At 35.5% G+C, this 25,984-nt stretch overlaps 1 protein-coding gene across 1 annotated transcript in view; it reads left to right on the forward strand.

Moving 5' to 3' along the window:
* LOC150099818 (V-set and immunoglobulin domain-containing protein 10-like) overlaps window positions 1-25,984 on the forward strand; it is a 129,002-nt gene that overhangs the window by 90,312 nt on the left and 12,706 nt on the right. The window lies entirely within an intron of this gene.

Genomic DNA, 25,984 nt, shown 5'->3' on the forward strand with positions numbered 1-25,984 from the left:
AGCTATATTTAACAGAAGATCACTGAAGAAGATATCTCTAATTATATTAATAAGGAAACACTAATTATATGAACAAATAATTAATCAATGAATTACGCCATAAACTTGAATTGGGCTTGTAAATATACCCCTGATTTCAAGCTTGGCTCACTTAAATGACTTTATAATAATCTTCTTGAGTGATGACTTTGTCCCACAATGTTTCTTTTTTTGTCAAAGCGAATGAATAAATCATACAAGATCATAAAATGTGTCAATGTGGAGTTAATTATCTTTGGTATTAAACTATTTCGATCTGAAATGGTCCATGATTAAAAACTGTCATTTGCTATGTTTTGGCGGTTTTCTCATTAATCGGTGCAATTATAAAATATCCTTTCTAACGAATTATATAGGTCACTAATTAAACTTTTTTTTCGATTTGTGAATTGTTAACTGAAGAGTAGGTTGGGTTGTTTATAATTAATTATTACGTAGTTAAGTCCATGAAGCAAAGGTCACCCTCCACGTGTGTATATATTCAATGATTTTGCCTTTTGCGAGAGAAGGAAAACCGTATTTGTGATTAAAACTGCCTAGAAATGGTGTCCTTAAAACACCTGTAACCCTTAAATAATTTCAAGCTATATGCAAGAAAGAATGGATTTACTTCTTCTGATACTGAAAACCCAATAGAGTTTATATCTAAATCTAACAATACTGATATGATGGATGAAGCGAACCCCTTTTCATATTCCCCTTTATCTGTGTAAGAAATCGGTGGTAGGAATAGTTTGTGAGTTTTAAGCTCACCCTTTGGGAACTGTGGGATTAAATATACTCAGAGGATAGTAGAATTAACTCTTAGGCTTTTTGTGCTTGTAGTGATCAAATTCACTGTAGTCAGCAGCTTGTTTCATCAGTTGATTTGGGTCGCATTTGAAAAGAACAACTTAACTGCTATGGAATGAAGAAAATTGAAATCAGAGATATATGGAATATTATTCTCACGGTACATGTGATTATTTCTGATGAACCATGAAGCATCTAGAATCATCCTTAGGCACATTTGTTTTGTACCATCGTAGTCTTGGTATGTTAGGATTGGAAGTATGGCTACAAGCTGGCGAGGCACATGCGATTATGGGACGTATCACGATCTGATAAAGTAATAGTTTGTTTCTTGTATTTAGTTTGCTACGACGGTTAATCATGAGGTAAAGTTTAGCGATAGCTTTGGATACTTTCGTACAGATGAGTCTGATTTGACTGTTGGATCGAAGTCCTTTATGTAATTGTATCCCAAGATATTTAGATTCTATTTGCTGGGATTTTAGCATTAAAGAGTTTGAAAATCTCCTTTGGGGGACACTAACCTTCTGGTAAAGAGTATGGCTTACGTTTTGAGGGATTTACTTTTAGCCTCCAATAAGAAAACCATTTTTCCAGCATGACAATACTCTCTTGTAGTCTTCCGGTTACCAGGTAAGGACGGAGAGATCTTGTTAATATTGCAGTATCTTCTGCATGTAGAGCTGTGATGGTCGTCATAGGATTTTGCGGGATATCTGCCATGTAGACCGAGAACAAAAGCGGAGTCAACAAGGAGCCTTGTGGAACTCCAACTAAAATATTGCGTTTGGGAGAGATTACTCCACTGATCTTCACCTGCACTGTTCTGTCACTGAGGTTTGATTTAATTAGAAGTATTAAATCTATTGGTATATTTGCTTTCATGAGTTTGTAAAGATGACTTTGGTGCCCAGATTTTGTCAGAAGCCTTTGCAGTGTCCAGGAATTCAGCACCAGCGCGTGCTGTTTCCAGTTATAGTTATATCCTGTAGTAATATATTCTACAAGTCGATGGATTTGCTGAACACTGTACTATGGCCTCGGCGGAAACCAAATCGTTCATTTGGAATGGCGTTTAATTTATTTGTTGATTTTTATAATCTAAACAGGATGATTTTTTTGCAATTTTTCCTAGATTAGATATAAAGTTTATGAGTCGGTATTTTTGAGGAAATTGCAAGTCTAAACCGGGTTTGTGTATCGGAATAATGTCGGCAGTTTCCATGTTGTAGGAAAATACTGCAATCTTAGTATTGCGTTTATGATCTTGACAAGATGTACTACAGCTTTGCGTGGGAGCAGTTTGATGATTTTGTTTGCGATGCCATCCGGATCTGCAGCTTTTTTTTTTTTTAATTATTTTTGAGATGTTTCATGATGTTAGTTATTTCTGATGGATAAGTAGGGTTGATCAGTTTTGAGTTGTTTGGGGGTTTATCTTAAAGTGGGTCAGACATTGTGGTGAACTTTGTAGACGAGATTGATATATTTTCCAATCTAAATTTAAAATTTAATTTACTCATTAATAATAAATGATATATATATATATATATATATATATATATATATATATATATATATATATATATATAAGGTGTCTTAAGTATAATTAGTACTATACGCATGTTCAAACAACATATACTTTTATCCGAAGAAAAAAATTAGAAAATTAAATAATTATTTTAGAATATTGTACTGATTTTTTTAAAACAAATTCCTTGAATATTGTTAATCCATCCACCAATAACATTTCAGTGTTCATCATATTATTGAATACGCACTTTTTTATGTTGTACCATTGGTGGGTTATATCCCCCCCCCCATTTTAAATCAGTTTTATATATTTTGTTGTATTTTTGTTAATTTTATTTTTTACATTATCTGGAAACGTTGATCTACAGACCAAACATTGAACATATCTAATTATAAGAATAGGACCTGTGGTAATTTTTTTTGTCTATACGCAAATGCCAGGAACATCAGAAACAATGGGGTTGAGTTCGTTGCTTTATTGAATACGATGTGGCCTAAGATTGTCGGCATTAGCGAAACCTGGCTATCAGAATCAGATATGGTAGGTGGGATCGAGTGTAACGGATATACTATTTTTAGGAATGACAGAAGAGATAGGAGGAGGAGGAGTGCTACTAATGATATCAGATGACTTAAATACAGTTAAGGTAGAAACACAAGAACACAATGATCATAACAATGTCTCATGTTGTGGTGAGTTTGAGTCTGGTGTGAAGTGGAGGTTAACAGAATGAAATATATGTTGCGATGTTGCTACAGACTTGGCGGCTCAGTTGCAGGGAACGAAGAAATGAATCGCCAATTTAGCCTTATGGATACCAAGCAAGTGATCATTATGGGTGACTTTAATTTTCCGAACATTGATTGAGAAGGAGAGAAATCTCATGATAAAAAAAAAGAAGATGAATTTATTGAATTGTTGCGAGACAACTTTCTCAAGCAGCATGTGAAATTAGGAACTCGAGGTCAAAGAGTGTTGGATTTGCTTGTAGTGTCAGAATGGGTCTCTCTTAAGAATATGACTATTTTACCACTAATTGTATTGGTGCTCCGATTAAAACAGGTGACATGCTGAACTACAAAGCTGGAAATTATGATCAACTTAGGAGAATGCTATGTTTGGTCCCATGGTATCGGTTACTAAATGGGAAAAATGTCAGCAATGCACCGGAATTTTGAACACGTGCTTAAATGAGGCAGTATCTGAATGTGTCCCAAGTGTTCGAAGAATAAATAGTTTGGGAGTGAAATGGATGTCCAACCTTATTAAGAAAGAAATCCACAAGAGGAAGATGATGTGGAAAGAATATCGTGAGAGGAGTTATGAAATATACAAAACTCAGGCCAGAAAAGTAACAGGCATTGTGAGGAAAGCTAAATCAGAGTATGAAAAGAAATTGGCCATTCAAGCTTAAGGCAATCCAAAAGTTATGCCGCAAGCGAAAGAAAGAATGAACGTTGAAGAATAACTTAACTGAATGCAGATGGCACTCGAGTGTCGGAAGTTAATGAGATTGTTCAATTAATGAGTGCTCACTTTGCTAAAATATATCAACCAGGTGTATGTAACATGGGGCACAGGTGCTTCAGGAAAATGATATCAAATAGCTGTTTGCATAACCTGGATAAGAATTTGTCAATAGGGACATGGAATATCAGCCCGTTTGCTAAAGGAATGTTCAGCCTAATTGGCTAGGCCTTTCACACATTTGTATAACTTGAGTCTCAGCTCAGGAATGAAAGGAATGTATGATAGTCCATTTTACAAGGGTGGTGCAAAAACTGATGTGTCTACCGACCTATCAGTATCTCTGATGGAGTGGTGAAGATTTTAGAGCAATTGGTAAGAACTCATATACAGAAATGGGTATAAAAACAAGCTATACTCTGCAAGGAACAGCATGAGGTAGTGAAGATTTTTATATTTTATAACAATGTTATGGCCGAGTTGGATAAAGGGAATGGATACATTGCGATAATTTTGGATTTTTCTAAATCATTTGATTGGATACCACACGAAAGGCTGTTGCATAAACTGGAGAATGTGGGATCGAAATATAAAATCTTGACTTGGATCAGTGGATGGTTGTTAGACAGATATCAAAACGTAGTATACGGTGGGTGTGAATCTTCCCGATTTAAAGTGACCAGTCGTGTAACTCAGGGTTCAGTCTTTGGGCCATTATCGTTCAATCTATACATTAATGATATCAGGAAGAGTAACATCACATGAGCGTCCGATGACACGAAGATAGGCAGGGCAATCATGGATGCTACTGATATCCACCACTTACAAAATTATTTGAATAGGCTGGAAATTTGGGCAAACGAAAATGGCTATCAGTTTAATATCTTAACATTCATGGAAGCTATGTTTGTCCGCAACTCAAGAAAGGGTTAAGAGCTAGGTTTTTTCTTCCACAGAGCAGAGTGAGCAGAATAGTTTGTCTTTTGGGTAGCGGGTGCAGCTAGTGTGAATTAGATTTCCAGCGGGTTATGCTACAAGACACAGATGAGGCTAGGGATCTTGGGTGATGCTGGATGGTAATTTGAAGTTCAAAGGTCACACAGCAAAAGTTGCAAATACAACTCGGAGAATAACTGCGATGTTGAACCGAACTTTGACATATAAGGATATGGAAGTCATTTTGCCGTTTACAGAGCCTTGCTAAGTCTGCACCTGGGTTATTTGTGCGCAGATTAGGTCTCTTGGATTCAAAGGGGATAAAGCAGCTGTGGAAAGGGTGCAAATAAGAGTTTAGAAAATTATTTCCGGATTATGGGATTTAGATTATGAGGATAGATTGCGAGATTTAGACTGCAGACTCTTGGTAATAGGAAAAAGAGGGGTGATATGACAGAGGTGTATGAACTTCTCAATGGGTGTTATAAGGATATAACCTGGTGAAACTTTTCGTTATAATTGAAGGTGGGGAAAGAACACTAGGGCATCCATGTGAATTAAATTTATTTGCAGTCAAGAAAGAGGTAGATTTTTCTCTCACAGAGCAGCGAGTGTGTGGAATAGTGAGTGCATCTAGTGTAAATGAATTTAAGGGAGGGTATGACAGCTGGTTTGGGTGATTTATAACCTCCCTCGACTCCCTGGAGGTCTCAGATAATTTTTCAAGCCACTTCAAGTCTCCAATAAGCGGGGAGTTGGTCTCACCGAGCGATGAAATTTATCTTCCGCTTCATACACCTAAAGACAGTCCCAAATAACAGTACTGCCACCTTACGAATGCAAGTGTTTGATTTTTCATAAGAATTATCAAATCATAGGCAAACAAATCATTTCTGAAAAGGCCTAAAATTGAACAAAGTTACATTGAATAAAGACGGATTTTTGATGAAATTTTAGAACATTCCCAAACTTTGTTTTTAAATCCGACAACTTTAATCTAACTATTATTGCGAGAAGATGCACATTTTCTCTCGCCTTGGATGAATTTTCACAACTTTTTTCGTTTATTTCAAATACTGAAGATTGTTGAATTCGGAGGATGGAAAATGACTGATGAGAAACCAGAAAATTATTAACAAAGGATTTCAAATATATACTGAGTGAGATATGGAAAAATATATACGAAGAAAGTTTTATCTTTAATTTCTAAAGATACCTACATGGATTTATTAATATTGTTTTCTTGACACGACATTTTTCTACCGCTAACAAATTCTATTCATTCACTAATGGCATTGCAGTAATTAACGAATAAGCATTTTTGTTGCCAGAGGAGTGAATTCGCCTCTAAATAATTTTTTTAAAAGTAACTTCTATTTAAACACTACCGCATCTGTAGCCCACTGTCCAATCAGGATTCGGCCTAAATCCCGAACATCATATGCTTTTGATGTTCCATTCACTCCATTTCGAAGCAAAACATCTTCACTTCAAGCTGCCTTCATTTAAAGGACACAAGTCAGGATGCAATTTAACTATCGATTCGCCGCTATTTACCCCATAGCAATTTCACGGCTCTGATAACCTTTATTAAACCGATTTCTTCTAAGTCCATCAATGTTTCGGTAAATTGGCTGCGCTGTTGATAAATGAAAGTTCTTCGGGACCGTAGGCGTATGATTTAGTTGAATGTAAGCACCAAAGTTTGACAGTAACCCCAAATTTAAATTATTTTTTATTGATTCGGCATGTATACGAAAATATTCTCGAGGGTTATGTACAGATTTCACATCTAAAGTAATATCCCGTATTTGATCTTTCCAAAATGTTGAAAAATGCAAAAAATATGGCGCAGTAGTTTCTTCCAAGTGAAATGGCCTACAGGTGCGACATCGCGTTTTAAAAAATCTAAAATTTAATAACTGTGATGAAAAACGCTGAAGATCCAGGATTTCATTTGCATCCTAAGCGTAGAATACTGGATCGATATAGCTATTATTACATAAATGTTGCTGTACAAGTTGACTCCAAACAGCAACGAACTCCTAATCTGGTTTGGTCTCGAGATATTTACAACCGTAACTACAGGCTGGTAGAACTCAATCTGATCAGATGGTAATTGAAACAAACATACGGATTTTAACATTCGAATATTTATACCACTAGCACACGCAGATATTGAAAACACCGTCCGATTTACATTACTAATGTCGAAATATATTCCCTATTCATGTTTACTTTCGAGATAGTTCTGTAATTTTTTAAATACTCAATTAGTTTTTCGATTTCTTTATTTATTAGTTTCTTTCATAACGATCGAAAGCATTCTTTTATTCAGCAAGAAAATTGCCATATGTTATTGCGTTTAATTTATCCGGGCACAAAGCAAAAATAGACCGAAATTGTTGATGTAAATAAAAGATAAACTCGGAGAATGCATTTGAAAATTACATGGCGCGACCTCTTTTCTTCTGAAGCCCTTACTTGAGCTACAGTCTGCTTAAATTCGAAAATACTAAAACCCGGCTGTAAAGTTAACGAAGCAAGAACGATCTATTTTGACAGTAGAAAATACGTATGCAAATAAAGGGAGGATGGGGGGGGGAGAACGAAATCGTTTTACAGACAAATATGTGCATTGATAGTAGTGCAATGCAGGGTAAGAGTAATAAAAAAATAAAATAATAAATTACATAATAGGAAGGAACTGAAAGGGAAAATATGTCTCTGGGCAAAGAAGAAAATCTAGGCCAGAGTTAATATTTATGGGTCAATATGCTGATTTCGAAGGGGAAAAAAACACGCGTTAAATTTGCACATTTTCTATTCCAATGCCGTTTTTTTTTTTTTTTACTTTTAATATGGTCACGGTATTCTGATACACGCAATTCAGAAGTTGAAGTAACGGGAAGGGGGTGGGGGGATTAAATAAATTTTCTGAGTTTGGTAATTTTTTTTTGAAGCTCTTATAAATGAAAATGTATAATCAGCTACACATGAATGCAAATCGTTTCAAGATAGGAAAAAAATGGGGGAGGGGGGTTCGAAGATGTGTTCTGATGACTTTATTCATGATTCATATTGGAATGACAAATTTATTACATAGATGTAAATTACGGATGGAACAAATAAGGCACAGATCCCGGATGACACACGTCATTTTCTTGAATTTCCAAATTCAGCCTGAGGAGAAAGTCCCATCCCCCATAATATGATGGGTAAAGTTCCTTTAACATTTAAACCTAAAACAACCTTTTTTTTTATTTGAAGGTGCTAGAAGTAACATTATAGTGATTTTTTTTTTTTTTTTTTTTTTGCTGGAGCAGAATTCGAAAGAATGTCTTGCATTACGAAGCGAAGTGCTAGCTGCGATAACAGTTGAGGCTATCATCTCTGTTCTTGTGGCTGGTTATGCTGGATGAAAAACCTTGCGAACTCGCCTTCGAATGAAAAACCAAAGGGCATCGTTGAGGTTCCTGACAAAATGGGGTGGATACTGGAGTGTATGATGCATTTGATTTCATTTAGGAGTTTAGAAATAAAACTGAACAGAAGGAGAGCAGACCGGATTCAAGTTAAAAGTGTGCACATGGAGGAAGGGAATTTGGAATGGACAATGGTAATCATTCGCACAGTGGTATTCCTCGACGAATGAAAGAAAAAATAAGTTAAGTCATGGTTCCCCACCTTTACTTCAATCACCAAACTGGGAGGACCACGTGACTCCTTTCTCTTATCTTTTGGTATTTTTAATGATACCATACAGCGAAATCATTTTTATCTAGTTTACTAAGTCACCTACCAGCAATTCTCCCTCCCCCCAAAAAAAATTTCGGACGCTTTATTAAGATAGATTACCTTCCCAATAACGTCAGCTATGGGAAATGTTGCTTCAATGGTAAGACACTTTTAGCTGGCTATCTATTTTTTTTTTTTTTTAATTCTTCATCCAACTATGCAAACTACGTTGTTTTGCAGATCTGTGAATAAGTCAGTCGCCCACCTTTACTTCAATCACCGAACTGAGAGGAGCACGTTGAAAAGGCCGGCTTGGTTGGCCGAGTAGTTAGCGTATCTGCTCACAAGCCAAAAGGCCGAGAGTTCGAATCCTGCCGTGGACATGGATGTTTGTGAATATCTTTGAAAATACTAGTGATGGTGGTGGAAAGTAGAATTGCATTGGTGTAGATGATGCGTCTGGTGGATGAGGTTGAGTGGCGGAGAGTTGTAGAGCAGGTGCCCTCCCTCGATGAGTCTGGGACTCCCTGGAGTTGTCAAATAATAAATTCAAATGAAATAGAACGTGTTTCATAAAGAAGACCTGACACTTTCAAATATTTTATATTTTTGTATAGAGCTATTCTAAGGAATAGTATAAATCCAGCACGACTTAGTAGAAAGGGGTAAATACTTTGATCGGACCGTTTTGGAAGCAAAAATTCTCTTTGTGCGCATGCGTGTACAACAGACTTCTGCCAAGTTCCATTCTACGTATTATATTCACAAACGCTACCATACCAATCCCCACAATTGCCAAAATTCGTAATTACACGCCGTTAAAATTTTATAACGGAAGTAAACAATTAACTAATAAAGCCATTTCAAATAAACCACCCTTCAAAATAAATTATATTACAATCTCATACCTGAATTGTTAATGACACTCTACCCACACTTTTCACTACTGCTTAAGTAGCATTGGCATCAACAGATATCTTTTCTCGTGCATGAGGCTTATTTTTTCGGCAGATATTTTGAGCCCATCCTCAGCCATTATTGCTTCTATCTAATGTCATCGGCCTTGTATTCCACTTTTGTTCAGGAACTCATAGATCCAATCTAAACACCACAATTTCTTTGAATTCTACAAAATCAAAATATACATATCTTTATTAAAATCAGATTAACTGAATACACCAAAACTGCGCATGACCAATAAAGACACAAATATGCCAACGCTAGTTTTTGAAGATCGAGTTCACTTTCGGGGAGAAGGGGGGGGGGATGGCATTATTTTATTGTAAGTGTACCGCGTTTCGTAACTTGATACCAAACACTTAAGGTTTAGATAAATCACGCAAAACACCATCAACTTAATAAAATAGGAAAAAAATAATAACATCTTGTAATTTTTGAATCTGTGCAAAATACCTGTGGGTAATATTTCTCAATACTTTTTCTCTGCTAGCGTTCCATTACCTCTTCATAATTAATTGAACCATAAAAGGCCTTCCACGATCTTCTGGGATAAGAAACCAGCCTTTGTGTGCAACATCCGGGCACTCGTTGTTGTTTCTCTATCAGTTTCATTGTCTTCAAGACAATAATTAATTTTCCCTTGGTTAGGATATTCGCTTTCATTTAAACAGCGGCCATTACAGAAGTTTATGAAGTGTAAAGCAGGTCTGATACGTTTAGATGCGCTTATACATAAACAAGGGGCTTGATTAAAATGAACCAGAACAGCTTCGCTAAGATAAAAATAAGAATTTCTAATCCCCTGATTCTTAAGCCTTCCTTCCATTAGGAAGATTTTATTACATTTTTATTTATGACCTCCTTAAATCATTTCTGCACGCCTCCCCGTTTTTATTTTTCTAGCGAGCGCTCGATTTAGTTAGAAAATATTACAATGTGGCATTTTAGGTGTTTCTTTGCATTTCCATGCTTGGCGCATTTAAAGTATGTGATTTTTCACTTCGTATTTTAAACGCAGAAATTCTACCTCACGTACAGTCCCTTCTCATCTCGCAAATTCGGATGCTTCGAGTGAACAAGGCGTGGCATATAACATCGGAATTTTCCTACAAATTGTCCCTTTAAATGAATTTTGACAATATCAATTTTATTCTGATTTCGTTTGGATTGATTAAATATTAAATGGAAAAAACAAAGACGTCATAATGTGGCTGTGAGTGCAGAGAATATTATGATGCTATTTTCAATTTGGAAACGTAGGTATAAAAAATTCATAAAGCGTTTTCATGACTATCCTTCGATAATAAATTATAGTTAGATTTGTTAGTAAAGATTTTGAGCGAATGCTCAGTTTAGTACGCATGGGTTGTTAAACTAAATAATACACAATTTTAAAAAATAATTAGCGTTAATTTTTATTAAAATATTATTTAATGAAAAATGATAGATTTAATTGATTTCTGATAATTGAGTATTCGTTAAAAAAAACTTATGTAAAATTAGATCAAGTAATCTACCATATTTTTTTATTCATATGAAACAATGTTCTGAGCAAAAGAGATTGATTCATTCAATCCAATACCCTTGGAGGGTAATGGATGGCAATGCTGTAGCCAATGAAGTCCTAACTGAGGCTCGGCTATTGCTGTTACCCTCCTGCCATGATCAGAGCTTTAATAGCTCAATAACACCTTATCCGTACACTGTCCTCTACAGATAACGGGGAAGATGAAAAGCATTCTTGCTTCGCCCCTTTAAGCCAGTCCTTATAAGGACTTAAGGACTACTACTGCGTCGATCTTTGGAGGGTAATGGATGGCAATGCTGTTGCCAATGAAGTTCTAACTGAGGCTCGGCTGTTACCCTCCTGCCATGATCAGAGCTTTAATAGCTCAATAACACCTTATCCGTACACTGTCCTCTACAGATAACGGGGAAGGTGAAAAGCATTCTTGCTTCGCCCCTTTAAGCCAGTCCTTATAAGGACTACTATTGCGTCTTCTGGTGAGATCCTTTAAAGACAATCGTTCTTTGATCAAAATCAAAATTGTAGTTTCCAGAGCAATTTATTTGACTTTATGCTGCTGCGCTCTCTGGTGATATCCAATAACAACATTCTTCGTCTGCTGCTGGAAACATTAGTTTCGAATTAGAACTTCTTTTTTTTTATTATCTTAGAAAGCTTTAATTCAGTGTAATAAATAGCAAAATCCACCATTCTATAGTAACTGTTGACAGCTTCGTTTCAGTGACAGTACCAACAATTTATCATCGTAATGGGCAAACTGATACAGAATACAGCTCCATCACGCATTACGGCTTCAATATGGGAGTCACGTTTTCTTTCACTTACAAGGTGAAATATTTTGTCGTTTTATGCGATTACGCCGCACTTGACTTGTGCTATTTTCATTCCGTAGCTATTCGTAGCGTGTTGGATCACAGCTTTAATTAATTAATTGTTCCGACAGAAGTGGCGGGCGTAGGCGCTTACCGTTTTGTAAATGTTTTCCATGAAATGCGATATGCTTGGGGATAAGCGTGCGTATCTCGTTTCGAGGAAAAATGATATGTAATTGAATTAAACCCAAATGCATTTTTACGCTTTTGGCGAATAAAACATTACATGGAAGTAAACCAACACCCTAGGAGAGTTGATTAAATCTTTTAATTCAAGATTCGAAACTTAAGTAATTTTGGTTTCAAAAATTAATCTCCCCTGTAAATTATTTAGGTGAAAAGAATGGGTTCAAATCCTGTTTGGAATACGTAGACAGTTCTTGGGCTTTTCAAATGAAGATAAATTAATAAGTCTCAGATGGATTTGATAAAGAGTCAGAAAACTGAATAATTAATTTGATATTATTGATTACGAATGAAATACTTATATTCTCAAGGACTAAAGCATTAGAGATAATCCCATAGTATACCTAACCAATAATCCCTCTTAGATCGGTGCTCACCAGGATTTGAATGTTCCTTCTGTCCTCGAGAGGATATCCTAATCTGCCTCAAATTTAGACCATTTCGATCAGGAGTGTGTTGTTGGATTAGGGGAACTTTAAACACTTCCTGAGTGTTGGGAAACGAAACATTTTTGTTGCTTTTTCATGCCAAAGGGTTGTGGGTGATTGTATATTAACGAAGTTCGTGGGCAGTATAATAGGGGTTTGCTTTGTGTAGGAATCCTTTTGATGACTGAATAGAACTGTTTTTTTTTCAGGGGGGGGGGTCTCAGAATAGTTAATCTAAAATTATTAAATGCGTCCTCATACGATCTAGAATTAACCTGGCATTGCAGTCTACTTCAAAAGCACTCAAGCACTGAGATAAAAGGGATTGTACTCTCCCTTAGGGTGATCACATAGGAGAAAACCTCATGATTGAATAAAATGCCTAAAACGTTTATTTGAGATCCGAAGGTGGAGAAATATCCAACTTTTTTTTAAATGCTAGATTTTGTAGTTCAAAATAAAATGTACAACATGTAAAATAAACAATAAAAAACTCTTAAGTTGAAAAAAAAAAAGCTAATTAAGTTGCAGGATTAGTGCTCAAGGAACGTAAGTGGAATCACAAATGGGGTATTTTATCGCTTTTCCCCTAAAGGAATTTCAACGCATTTTTACGATTAATTCCAGGCCTCACTAGCTCAGTCAGTAATGACGATGTGTTTTATTGAAAATACCTTGGTTCGAGTCCCATTCTAAGATGATTAAAACCCTTTATAAGGACAAAAAAAAAAGGTTAACTAAAGGTGAGTTAGACAATCTCGTATCGGTAAGGAGAGCTTAAATTAAACTAGTTAATGATCTCCAATATGCATCTTGGAGATCACGTCGTTAATATCCTTAGGAATCCTGGCGGTATTTGTCAACGAACCTTGGTTATATTTTGAATATACTGAAACCCTTTATATATTCCTAGTCTTGTTATTGTGAATATTTCGTTGACTAATCATGTCATTTTAACAAGTGGGCTATTAAGCCATGAATCGACATTGAAAGGATTCAGGCCATTTCAATTTAATCCAGTTTCATAACATGAATTCTATTTTTCCTCCCAGAAAGGTAGGAGCCCCAAACGCAAAATAGGCAAACTAGACAGTTTACAGAGAAATAGTTATATTCTTAGCTAATTTTATGTCTATTTCAGTAGCAAATTAAGGATAAAGGAATACCACTAGAAAAATTAGTATACTTACTCGATTATATCCAAGATATTCTTTGATATAGCCTCTACATTTCTTAATCTCAAATTTTCATTATTGATTTTGCAACTTAATCCTATCCTATCCTAATTTACGCTCACGCGTAGACCTACAGTTTTTACTGTGTAAGAACTGAACCGAAATCCTACGGAACAGGTTGGTTATTCCTTATTCCTGGAGGTATCCTATGTCTGTAGATGCGTGTGTTCAAACAGGGCCGGTTTGCCTGTTCTGCAGGACGAAAAACCCGAGTTTCCGGGTGTGAAAAAAAAAAAAACCTACCTTCGTGTGAGATTGACTACCTCACCTTTCGTCGAAAGAGATCAGATAAAGGTTCGATTCCTCACGTCACTGACGGGAATCGAACCCAGGTCTTCCGGACCAAAGGGCTTCGTCTATACTGACTGAGCTACGGAAGTTGCTTATTATACATATATAAAGGATTGTTATCATAAACCTCATAATAACAGAACATTCGGAAAGAATACAAAGTGTCCCTACATTATAACTAAATGTTTTCGTTCGAAACGTGGAGAAGTCACTGATATATTGTACGGAACTTACATAGCAGCCTTCGACATGAGATGTCTTGGTATTTGCTCTACTTAAAAGACGACCACACAGAAATGGATAAAGAAATAAATAAAAAGACTGAATTAGAAAATCGGCTGGGAAAGATTTTATAATGTATTTTTTGTATACAAATAGACTATCTTTGGCATTAAATAAGACTTTTTAATAAAAAATATTAAAACATTTAAAATACTCTCATTTCAAGTCCGCCAAACTAGGATGATATATTCCAATATTTTGGTTCTAACATTTATATTCTCTACTTCAAGCCCTCTTTATATAACGTTTAATAATATATTCGCAATGCTTTCAGTGTGTGTAAGGGATTTTGCTGTAATTTCCTCGGTAAAGAGCTAACTCTAAATGTAATATTCAAAGCTAACTTTAAATTCACTGTCTGTGCTTTACTTTAATAGCTGACTCCCTAACTTACTAAGCACGGAAACTTTCTCAGTTTCCAGGATAAACTGGGAAGGAATGTGTAGATTTTGGTTCTGTAAAGTACATTTTCTACCATGCAAGAAAAAAAAATACTAAACAGCACTCCGCAATGTTCTCGAAGCTGAAGCTTAAAGAGCCTGGTTGAAGTGGCAGTTGGAGATGCTGCTGAATCGGGAGTTTCATTTCAGAAGGGCTTAAATTCGAATTTTTATGACTTTGTCATCGTTTTCTAAGAGATCAAAGCTATTGCCTACAAAACATTTTTTTCCCACCGGGGAATGCAATTTTTTTTTTATTGATTCGACGTTTTGATTGTAGAATGATTTCTGAATTTGCTTTCCCCTCTTTTTATATAAAAAAGTCATAATTAAAAAAAAAAACTCGGAACTATCTTTTAAATTTTTTAGTGATTAAAAAAAATATAACATTACGATCATCTTGGTAAAGAAAATAACCCAACTAGTAAGTTCACTTACAAGGAAGATTAAAAAGTCAGGCATGCCTTGCTTCGTTTTTGATTTTAGCTCATGCAAACTCTCTTTTATAGGAGGAAAACACTTCAAACTGAATTGAAAAAGTAATTTAAAAAAAGAATTACACCAACGAATACTTTTATGAATATTCTACTGGAAAGGTTATGCACGTGTCGTACATTAGCATAGTACAGTGAATGTCTCAGAATTAGGAGGGTCTGAGAAGTGATCTCTTCAGATCAAAGACGGTAATTTTGCAAAGTAAGCCAGCGATGGTTTATTAAATCATTACTATACTGAGAAAATAAGTATTATTTCTCTCTGTATAATAAAATAGCTTCGGTTATTTCTCTAAGATGAATGTGATATACTTTTGTTTTCCAACGTATTCTTGTGAGATTTGTTCATTGTTAGATGTAAACCATTGTGAGTAATTTTCAGGATGGAACAGATGGTAAACTGTGAAATGAACGGTGCCAACAGATTTCATCTAATATTTACTGATGTGGCTGAGTGGTGTAGCATAGTGTAGCAGTACAGTGAAGATAAAGTGAAGCAATCTCGGCAGATGGAACTATCCTCTTAGTGGTAAAGATACCAATAGAAGCATCAGCAGATTTCAGGTAACGGCTAAAAATCTACATTAAAGGAGGGGGGGGGAATGCATTCAGAAGCCCGAATAACAGAGAATGAAATATTCTGTTCGTGTGAATACTAGTAGTCAAGGAGCGGCACAAATAAGAGGAATAAAATATTAACGATATTATTGAGGCGTATTTTCATCTTACATGGATAACTTGAGCGATGTCTGACAGGGTAGTCCGATCAATACAAACGATATTTTGTGTTTTAAATGGAGCAACCCAATTTCCTAATAAGTTTGATCAAGTCTCTGTAGGCTTTATCTCTGTGGCTGACGGGAAAGAATAATGATGAACTAAGTAATAATAATCACTATCCCCATTCATCGTAAGAAAAAAACGTAGAGGAAAGTCTGTTTTCCCGTAGAATCTAATCTCAAGATTCAACATTGCGAGCTGTTATTATAAAGTATTTGTAAAAGTACGTCATAATTGCAGCATTTTTATTTGGTCAGTAGAAATCTTATTATAAATTAATTTTCAGTAACCGTACATCCTTCTCTCTCCCCCTCCGGTGAAAGTCTACCACGCAAAAAATATTTATAAGGACTTTACATATTAAGATGAGTTCGCTAGTCCGATACGGAAGTGTTTCTCCTCTCGTAAACTATCCAGAGAAGACACGCAGACAACAGAGATAACACTGGTTTCAGAGTTGTTGCTTCGACATTAAATCCAAAACATATGTCTCTTTCTATCATTCTCAAGGGATGTAAGTAACTTCTGATGGAGTTCCAGTTTAGCTTACTTCATAAATCATCTCTTAACAAGTACTATAACAAATGAAATGCAAAGCCATGCAGTCCAACTAATGTTATTTTCTATTGTGATTATCGTAAGGTATTAATAATAATAATAACTGTGTTGTGGGTTAAAATATTTTCGCATTGAGCTCGGAAATCTTGTTGCTTAGCAATCCATATAAACGCAGAACGATATCATGAGATCCAGACGACAGCTTCGCTAATAAAATTCCGTCGCTATCTCCCAACTTCAGGAAGATGATGATGCTATCTATTTCTCTCCTTACTGTGATAATATTTGGGGTGGAAACTCGATCTGACAATCCACACAAAAGCATGCAGAAAGTCTCTACTGGGAGTTTGGAAATTTGATTTATTTAATTTCATGCCAAGGAAAGGAGCATCCGGTTATGTAAATATATTCTTGCGAAGTGACAATTCTCTTAGAGCATTGACGCTATACATCAGCTCAATAATTCCGACTGGAAAGAAACAGCAGGCTCCAACAACACCCGCAAATAAGCAGTTATCACGAACTTCGCTAAGATATTCAAATCCAACTAGAAATCTTCAAATAATAAATCTGGCAACTTTTTCGCTATTACATTACAAAATAGCAAGAAAAATTTCTTAAGTAGCTGGTTGTTTCGCTAATACTTGAAACAATCATGACTGCTCATAGGTCAAACAAACTACTATTTTATTCAATTTATTTTATTTTATTTGAATTTATATTATTATAAATTTTATATTAATTTATATTAATATATACAGTATATATATATATATATATATATATATATATATATATATATATATATAATATTATGGAGGGATGCGGATATAAGAAACAGATGGAGAATATACTTCGAAGAACTTTTGAATGAGGAAAATGCGAGGTCTCACAGAGAAGATGGGCAGCCTTCTGAGGGGATGGTGCGGAATATCAGTAGAGTGGAAGTGAAGGAGGCCATGAAGAGGATGAAGAATAGAAAATCGGTGGGCCCCTGACAGGATTTCGGTGGAGGCATGGAAGGCACTGGGGGAAGAGGGAATTGGCCTGCTGTGGGACCTGTTCATGAAAGTTTGCCAACAGGAAAATATACCCGAGGAATGGAGGGAAAGTACTCTTGTCCCCATCTACAAGGGTAAAGGAGATGCACAAGACTAAGAATTACAGAGAAATAAAGTTGATGTCACACACAATGAAAATCCTAGAGAGGGTTCTTGATGGAAGACTGAGGAAGGAGGTGGAGATTGCAAAGGAGCAATTTGGCTTAATGCTTGGTCGGTCGACGACAAATGCAATCTTTGGGTTACGACAGATGGAAAAGTTTCGAGAGAAGCAACTGGAGCTACATCTGGTATTTATTGATCTCAAGAAAGCGTATGATAGAGGACTTTGCAACACATATACTCTGTCTTACTGAGCAGAAGTAAGACAGAGTATATGTGTTGCAAAGTGGACGGCGGCCCGGAGACAGATCTGGAAGGAAATGTCATCAGGAAGGTGAGGGACTTTAGATACTTAGGTTCAACAGTGGATGAAGATGGAGGGGCTGAGAAGGAAGTGGGATTCAGGATACAAGCGGGTTGGAGGAACTGGAGGGGGATGGCTGGAGTGCTATGTGATAAGAGGGTGATATGAAAGGCAAAATCTATAGGACAGTAGTGAGACTAGCTATGATGTATGCTATGGAAACTGTGGTCCTGAGGAAAATAACATCAGCAGGATGGAGGAAGCGGAGATGAGAATGCTTAGATGGATGTGCGGTGTGATCAGAAACGATCGTCTCAGAAATGACTATATGAGGGGAACAGTGAAAGTTACGAACTTAGGGGCGAAAATAGAGGGGGCAAAGTTGAGATGGTTTGGTCATGTGATGAGGAGGGAGCACGAATATGTGGGAAAAAAGGTCATGCAGATGGATGTGCAAAGGAGGAGGAAGCGTGGGCGGCCAAGAAGAGATGGAGGGAACTGATGAAAGAGGACTTGAGGATGAAGACCTTGGATGTGGTGACAGCCAAGACAGGAGGTTGTGGAGGAGACTCACCACAAGGAGCGACCCTACTTAAGTGGGAAAAGCTGCAGAAGAAGCTTGATATTTATTATTTATTTAACTTTGTACAGTATAAAATAAAATCGATGTGTTTGAATTTATTCTCAATATAAATATTAAGGTGTGTAATATAAACGACTATCTTATTTTATTTAAGATATACATAAACTATAATTTGTAAGTATAAAATCTGTATATTATTTATTAATAATTTATGTATCTGTTAATTTTTTTTTATTCTGTATTAATTATTTAAATATAAATCTAAATAAATATTTTGTTATATTCGCTTCATTTTTATTCAATTTAACAGATACAAACAATCATATTAATATGCTCATTTATTTACGAATTGTATATATATTTCTGTAATGTAATTTGCTTATTTTTCTCCATATTTTTTATTCTGTAATTTTCAATTATTTAATGTCTTCAATGAACGCATAACGCTATCAGGATGGGTGAAGCACGTGCTTTTCATATTCCGCTTTGTCTGTGCTACTCAATCAACTAGACCTTGTATAAGGACTGGCTTAAAGGGGCGAAGCAAGAATGCTTTTCATCATGCCCGTTATATCTGTAGAGGACAGTGTAGGGATAAGGTGTTATTGAGCTATTAAAGCTCTGATCATGACATGAGGGTAAGAGCAATAGCCGCGCCTCAGTTAGAACTTCATTGGCTACAGCATTGCCATCCATTACCCTCCAAGGGTATTAATCACCGCAACTCACGGTAGCTCCTCGCTACTCAATCAATAAGGTTTATTCTTTATATGTAGTCAATCGATGTTTTGAGTATTAAGGTGTTTAAAATAAATATTCATTTTTTTGGAAAAAAATCATTTTTAATTAAAATAAATAAAATATTGAAATTTTATATATTTTTTAAAGTTTTTTTAAGAAAAACTAGAATATAGCTATTTTTTTCTGGTTTAAATATCATTTTGTTTCTTATGTTTCCATTTATATCTTCTGCTTGTTTAGTAGCTTTCGTTACCACTAACTTATTAAATTAGCTCACAAGCGTTTTTAACGTTTTGTCTGCACATCAGCACTAAACACTTCAATCGGTTTTAGCATCTAAGCTGAGCAAAGTGAAGAGCGGTTGGCCCACCTTCCTTTCATTATACCTTTCATGTATTTGGAAATGTGGTCCTTCCATTTCCTCTTTTCCTGTCTAACTCGAAAATTAATGAAATTTCTCTCTCTTGCACCGTGTTCAGCAATTATCTAATGGAATATTTCGCGTTATGTTTCGGAATTGGAGAATTAAGTTAGACCCGCGTGCGAAAGGATCTTTATTAACCTTTTGGCCTTCGCCGGATGTGGCTGATTGGGTACATTCTAGAAGTTTCCGTTCACTGACGTCACACCTTATAGCTTCGCGTTTGCCACTTTCATCCTTTGCTTCTGTTGCAGGGAACTATCGATTCAACCTTTCTGCCAGAAATTCGATTTTACATTGGAAAACGAACAATGCCAGTGGTATGTGTGTGTGTATCCGTGCACGTGACTTTGCTAAAAGGTGGTTTAACTTTCCAAATCTACATTTTCTACATACAAATGCTCTTAACGCACTTTATTTTTAAGCACGGCGTAAATTACAACCCTTTCAAATGAGGCAGGGCCTCAATCAAACAAAAAATATCACTCTTTTAGTTTCAAAACTAACCACCAACTGGCGCTGCTTGCATTAATCGTGTCTTGCTGTTCGGCTGCAATGTATTAATTTGTATTGGGCTTTAGATATTCTAGGTTACTTGTTTCTTACGATACAAAGGCTAAAAAACAGGACATGAAAATATCTAGTGTTATATACGAATCAAATTTCATTGATGTCAGCGAAATATTGGATTAAGAATTTAATTTTCAATTCAAATTAAACAAAACCCTTCAGATAAGTTGATAAGATTATTCTTAAATATTGTTACGATCTTAAAGAAATTTCAGGAAAATGGAGCATTTTATACCTGGGAGGGTAGTGGGGGCGTCAAGTTATGTAGAAACGCCCAGTAAGACCTTTTTGATGAGATTCCTTGTTTTCATTAAATATTTATTGCATATTCTCGTAATAAGTATTTTAATAACCTAAAATTTACTAATTTATTAAATTAAAATCTAAATTTTAGAAATAAATACTAACTGGATATATATATTCCTTATTCACACCCACTGCTGGAGTTAATACTCATATCTAGACTAGAACTCTTCATAAAAGTATGTTTAAAATAGCAAATGGAACAATTATTTTATCTGGGATTAAAACTTTAAATAATGTAAACTGTCAATTTTTTAAAGAATTTTTACTAGTTTTCTGCGAAGTAATATGTTTAAAATAGCAAATGCAGCATCTTTTAAAAATTAAAACATGAATTTGTACTAATTTTGATACCGAAGTAATATGCTTACGACTCACAGATATTTATAGCATTTACGCTTTTCGTTTAGGAAATAAGGTTTCGGATTTCCGCTTGTATGAAAGCCGATATCTGAACTTAGACCTGTTTAATTTAAACATTCATGAATAAATGTTAGAAAGATGACGCGAGTAACTCACATCCCCCAGAGGGCGCATTGCACAGTTTGGAAAGCACGGAAATTGAAAACTGATATCATGAATGACGTCACGTCAAAACGATGTCTAAGGAAGATTAAGTATTTTCTTATTTTTTGTACATTTTAATTTGCAATATAGAACTTCCTTTTCAGTCTTACGCACGTTTTCCTAGTATCTAAATATAATAAAGAAAATAATTAATAAAAAACATATTTTCACATTTGTTTCTTAAATATCATTTTGTTTTAATTTAGCATTAAATTTTTATATTTTTCATAATTTTATTAATGTTCACATTTTTTCAATTATATATAAAATTATACACACCTTTTTTTTTTTAAATATAAAGAGCAAATGAGAATGAAGCCTCAATATTCAGTTACAAAGGACTGGGATTGAATCAATCGACCGTGAGATGCAGTGATTGATTGATTTCATATGAGATGCCCATATAGGGTAACGGATAGCAATGCTGAACCAATGAAGTTTAACTGAGGTTCGGCTGTTGCTGTTATCCTGGGTTAATGAGTTCGCTCTCTTAGGTTTTGCCCTAAGGGAGCAATTGAGTTACCGGGGAAAGTGTTCTCCGGCACGGCCCGCTGAGGGGTACTTGCCGGTGAATTATTTTCTTCGGAATGAGCGGTTCTGCTCGGTACTCGAGTTTCACTGAGTAGAACCAACGCGGAGATTTGGACGGTCTTTCGCCCACGAATGAGTGGCCTAGAGATCGTCCGATATTTTTGAGATTATCACCTTTACTTACACATACAGTGATTGATTCATTCAAACCAATACCCTTGGAGGGTAATGGATAGCAATGCTATAGCTAATGAAGCTCGGCTATTGCTGTTACCCTCCTGCCATGATCAGAGCTTTAATAATAGCTCAATAACCTTATCCCTACACTGTCCGCTACAGATAACGGGGAATATGAAAAGCATTCTTGCTTCGCCCCTTTAAGCCAGTCCTTATAAGGATTTCAGTTACAAAAATTTTAGTTTCATGTATTTTCTTTTAATTTGAATATAATATTTAAAATAAGATAAAAATCTTATTAATAATATAATTTATAATTATATTCATTTTTTACATATAAAAGTAAGAAAATACACAATTGCAGATGCATGTAATTACACAAAAGAGTGAAATATAACTTAATAGTTCTTTACGAAAAACCTTTCAGCAACAGTATTTTTATTACAACGCGATGAGAAACGTTGTAGATTTCTATCTACAATCTTTTAGATTACAGTAAATTAAGTTAGCTTATATTACAAAGAAAATAATTTTAACTACATAAAAAGAATATTTTAGAAAACTATGAATAGCCCTATACTAAGAAGGTTACTCTTGAGAAGAAAATATACACCTTCTTTCGAAAAAAATAAAGAGCAAATGAGAAAGACGCCTTAATTGCTTAGACGTGCATCGGTAATACAAGTCAATTTTGCGAAGCGCATAAAAAGCATCTCCGCTAGAAATTGAATTTTTTTTTCACTATATGTCGAAAACTAAGAATCCTCATTAACTCCACATATAGCTCTTGTGAGTAAAACTTAGGATGAGGTTTTTGCTTACTGAGAATATTACACAAATGACTTGTGGGATATCAAAGGTAATGTAGTTTTTAATTTGTGCAATTTGAATATCTAAAAATAGCAAGCCTAATCATTGAAGAAGACTCGGGTTTTTCTTGTAGATTTTTTTGATTATTTTTATGCTTGGAAACGATCAAAGCAATTATGATGAATACCAACTTATCGAATGTGCGATAGCTGAGGCCTAAAAGGCGTAATCTCCGAAGAATTCCGCTAATACTTGTTTGCAGGAAATAAGTACAAAGCTTTAATTAGTTTTAAATTAATACCATATTGTTCAGAAATTTTATCAAGCCGGCTGGCGCATCGTAGCATATATTCTATTTCTGATTTTTTAAAAAAAATATCTACAAGGGGTTGGGTGTTAATTTACCATAAAATTCAGAGAAAATATTATAATACTATTGTTCATGTGTCATAATAATCATAGGCCAACTGGCCTCTCGCTAAGATTCCAGTTAAACGGGCCTCCTGTCAGTTTTTATCTGGCTGGTGCTTATCACACCCCGTATGGAAGCTGATAATATCAAGGAGGGGAAAAAGGCTTGTTGCATTTCTGAAAAAAAAAACTTTAAAAGGGCTATTTAATGTTGTTAAACGGAAATGCCTCGGGTCTATGACGTGATTAAGATGGTTGAGTAAAAGATGTTTAAATACTGAAAATTGCATGACTATAGAAGCACCATTAAGTTGTTACAATAATTGGACGATTTTAAGCAATTCTGATCTTGAGTTAGAGGAGAAAGCCGGTTCTTGAGTTACCTCATGGCGCACCCATTCAGTTAACCATAAGGTTATACATATGCTCTCTATTTAAAATACGGGCCTCTTGTAAGAGTAATTCGCGCCCATCGGCTGATTAAAAATGGTCTGTTTACGAAGCACCGAGTGAGTACTTTGTGAGCAGTAGTAGGAGTTAAAGATCTCAAAAAGGCACAAGTATTGAGGCCTTATATGCACACTGCGTAATTTCAACGATTACCCCACTTACATTCACAGATTATAATACTAGATGGGTGCGTGGAATCCGAAGTAAAAAGGAAGAAAATTTATTCCATCCTATGGAATGATATATCGGAGTTAATGACAGTGACTCGGTTGCTAGCTGATTCCTTGAGAGATACTGGGACAGAAGAGACCGGTGCACAATGTTATCTGATTTGGTTCAAGATGATTATTCTCAGAGATAAGCAGAAGTAGACGCTGATCCTTAATTACCTGTAACCATGGTCACGAATGACAGGGTGGTGGCTGATGAGAAGTCTAGAAGGGTAAATTGCGATTTTTTTAGAGGGGGGGGGGAAGCGTAGTGTGAAATCTTTGTGCGAAAAATGCATGTATGAGTTGCGAAGATTTTTTTTTCTAGAGGAGGGTTTGCTGCGTGAACATGCAGCAAACTTAATTTGTATTCCGTGCTATCTATTTTATCCAAGCATAAATTATTTAAAAAAATTGATTCCTGTTAATGTTTATCAAAGTTTTCTCAACACTTGTGCTCAGTTTATTAATTCTTCTACTAAGCGCCTTGTTACTTGCTGTATTATTTCATCATTTGCTTAAACCAGTATATGTAAAATATTACCTCAAATGAAATTTTCGAACACATATCCCATATTATTTCAACTCGATTTATGTAAATAGTTTAGTGGTTTTGTAAGACGCAAATAACCCAGTTTTATATAGATAAAGATAAATTGATTAAATCTCTTTAAATAATGATTTATTATAAGTAATATGTTTAGTTTATTTATACTTTAACTGATCTGTCCATGGGTTAGTAGAACGTTGATGTGGTTTATTAGCGAGTTCATTCACTACATTAAATAGTTAAGCTCATTCCAGTTGTCTTGATTAATACGGTCTAGGAGATATTTTATGGATCGAAAAGACTCTGCAATTTGGCTTGGATAATACAGACTAAAGGTGAATTAACCGGTCTCATACGGAGGTGGATGGTTTTTCTTCCCTCAAAACAGGCGTGTGTGTTCACGGGACGTGAACACACACACACAGCTACAGTCATAGAATATACTTACGGTAAGGAAGGCAACGGGAAATCACCTTGCTCATAATCATCTCCCTACTATGGTAGCATACTAGGGAGATGAACCCCCCACCAGTCGTATGGCTGAGGGAATAGGTTAGGATAACAATTCAGCAAACTAAAAAAAAATCTGAAGAGAATGCAAAAGAGGTATTTAATTAAAACGTATATAGATTAGACTAGAAATTATCTAATTATAAAAACAATACATCTGTTGGTTGGTTGAGTAATTAAACAGATTATACAGCGGCGAATACCCGAAATTATATTCCCTTATATAAACGTCCTTTCCGAAAACTGTTTAGGATCTTTTCTTACTACAAAATATACATTCGGCCACCACCTTGAGCTACCGAGGCATTCAGGGTCTCAGATCAGAACCAACAGCTGAAAGAGCTACTCAATCTCTGATCATTGGCACTAATCTATTTCGTGCAAACTATGCCACTCCCGCTTGAGATTGAATCATCTGAAGGTCCTTATAAAGATTATTCGTGGGTTCTGAATTTGGTCTTTGAAACGAAAGACAAAGATCGCGCCTGTGCTAGTGAGGTGCATCAATACCAAGGCAACACATGTAACTTATCAGCTATCTCTTTCGAAAATTCAAATATTACTGGCCTACTTTGGTAAATAAAACAAATGGGTATTACAATTGCGTTCAATAAAATATTTAGTTTATTTATTGCAATAAAACGATGCTTATAGAGCCATTATCTTAGTAAATTTCTTAACGTACACAAAACATATTCTGCGCAGTTTAGCGCATGGCGGTATACAAAACTAAGAAAACACTTCGATGCATTTGTTGGGATGGTACGATGCATCACAAGCTCTCGTTCTTGTATAACTACAGTAACTACCAGATAATTTACAGTTAGCGTTCAGTTCAAAGCTCTGGCCTTCTACCGGGATGCTGATCCTGTAATCGACCTCAAATTACTCCCAAAGAAAGTCCGCTAAACTGAGATAAACCTAGTGGTTCTCCATTAGCATTCCCACTACAGTAATCATCTAGATAGCTCGTCAGGATAAAGGTGGTTTTTAATCAGGCAATTAGTAACCATTAGGCTTTGATTAATGTTCCCTTGGTGATTCCTTTGTGTGGACTAAGAAGATGAGGAAGTTTGAATGATCACAAATAATTTTCATGTTCTCGGCTTAATAACCGATGTGAA

This window comes from Typopeltis vanoorti, chromosome 14, assembly GCF_054136105.1.
Source record: "Typopeltis vanoorti isolate ZY-2024b chromosome 14, IOZ_Tvanoo_1.0, whole genome shotgun sequence".
Lineage (NCBI taxonomy): Eukaryota > Metazoa > Arthropoda > Arachnida > Uropygi > Thelyphonidae > Typopeltis > Typopeltis vanoorti.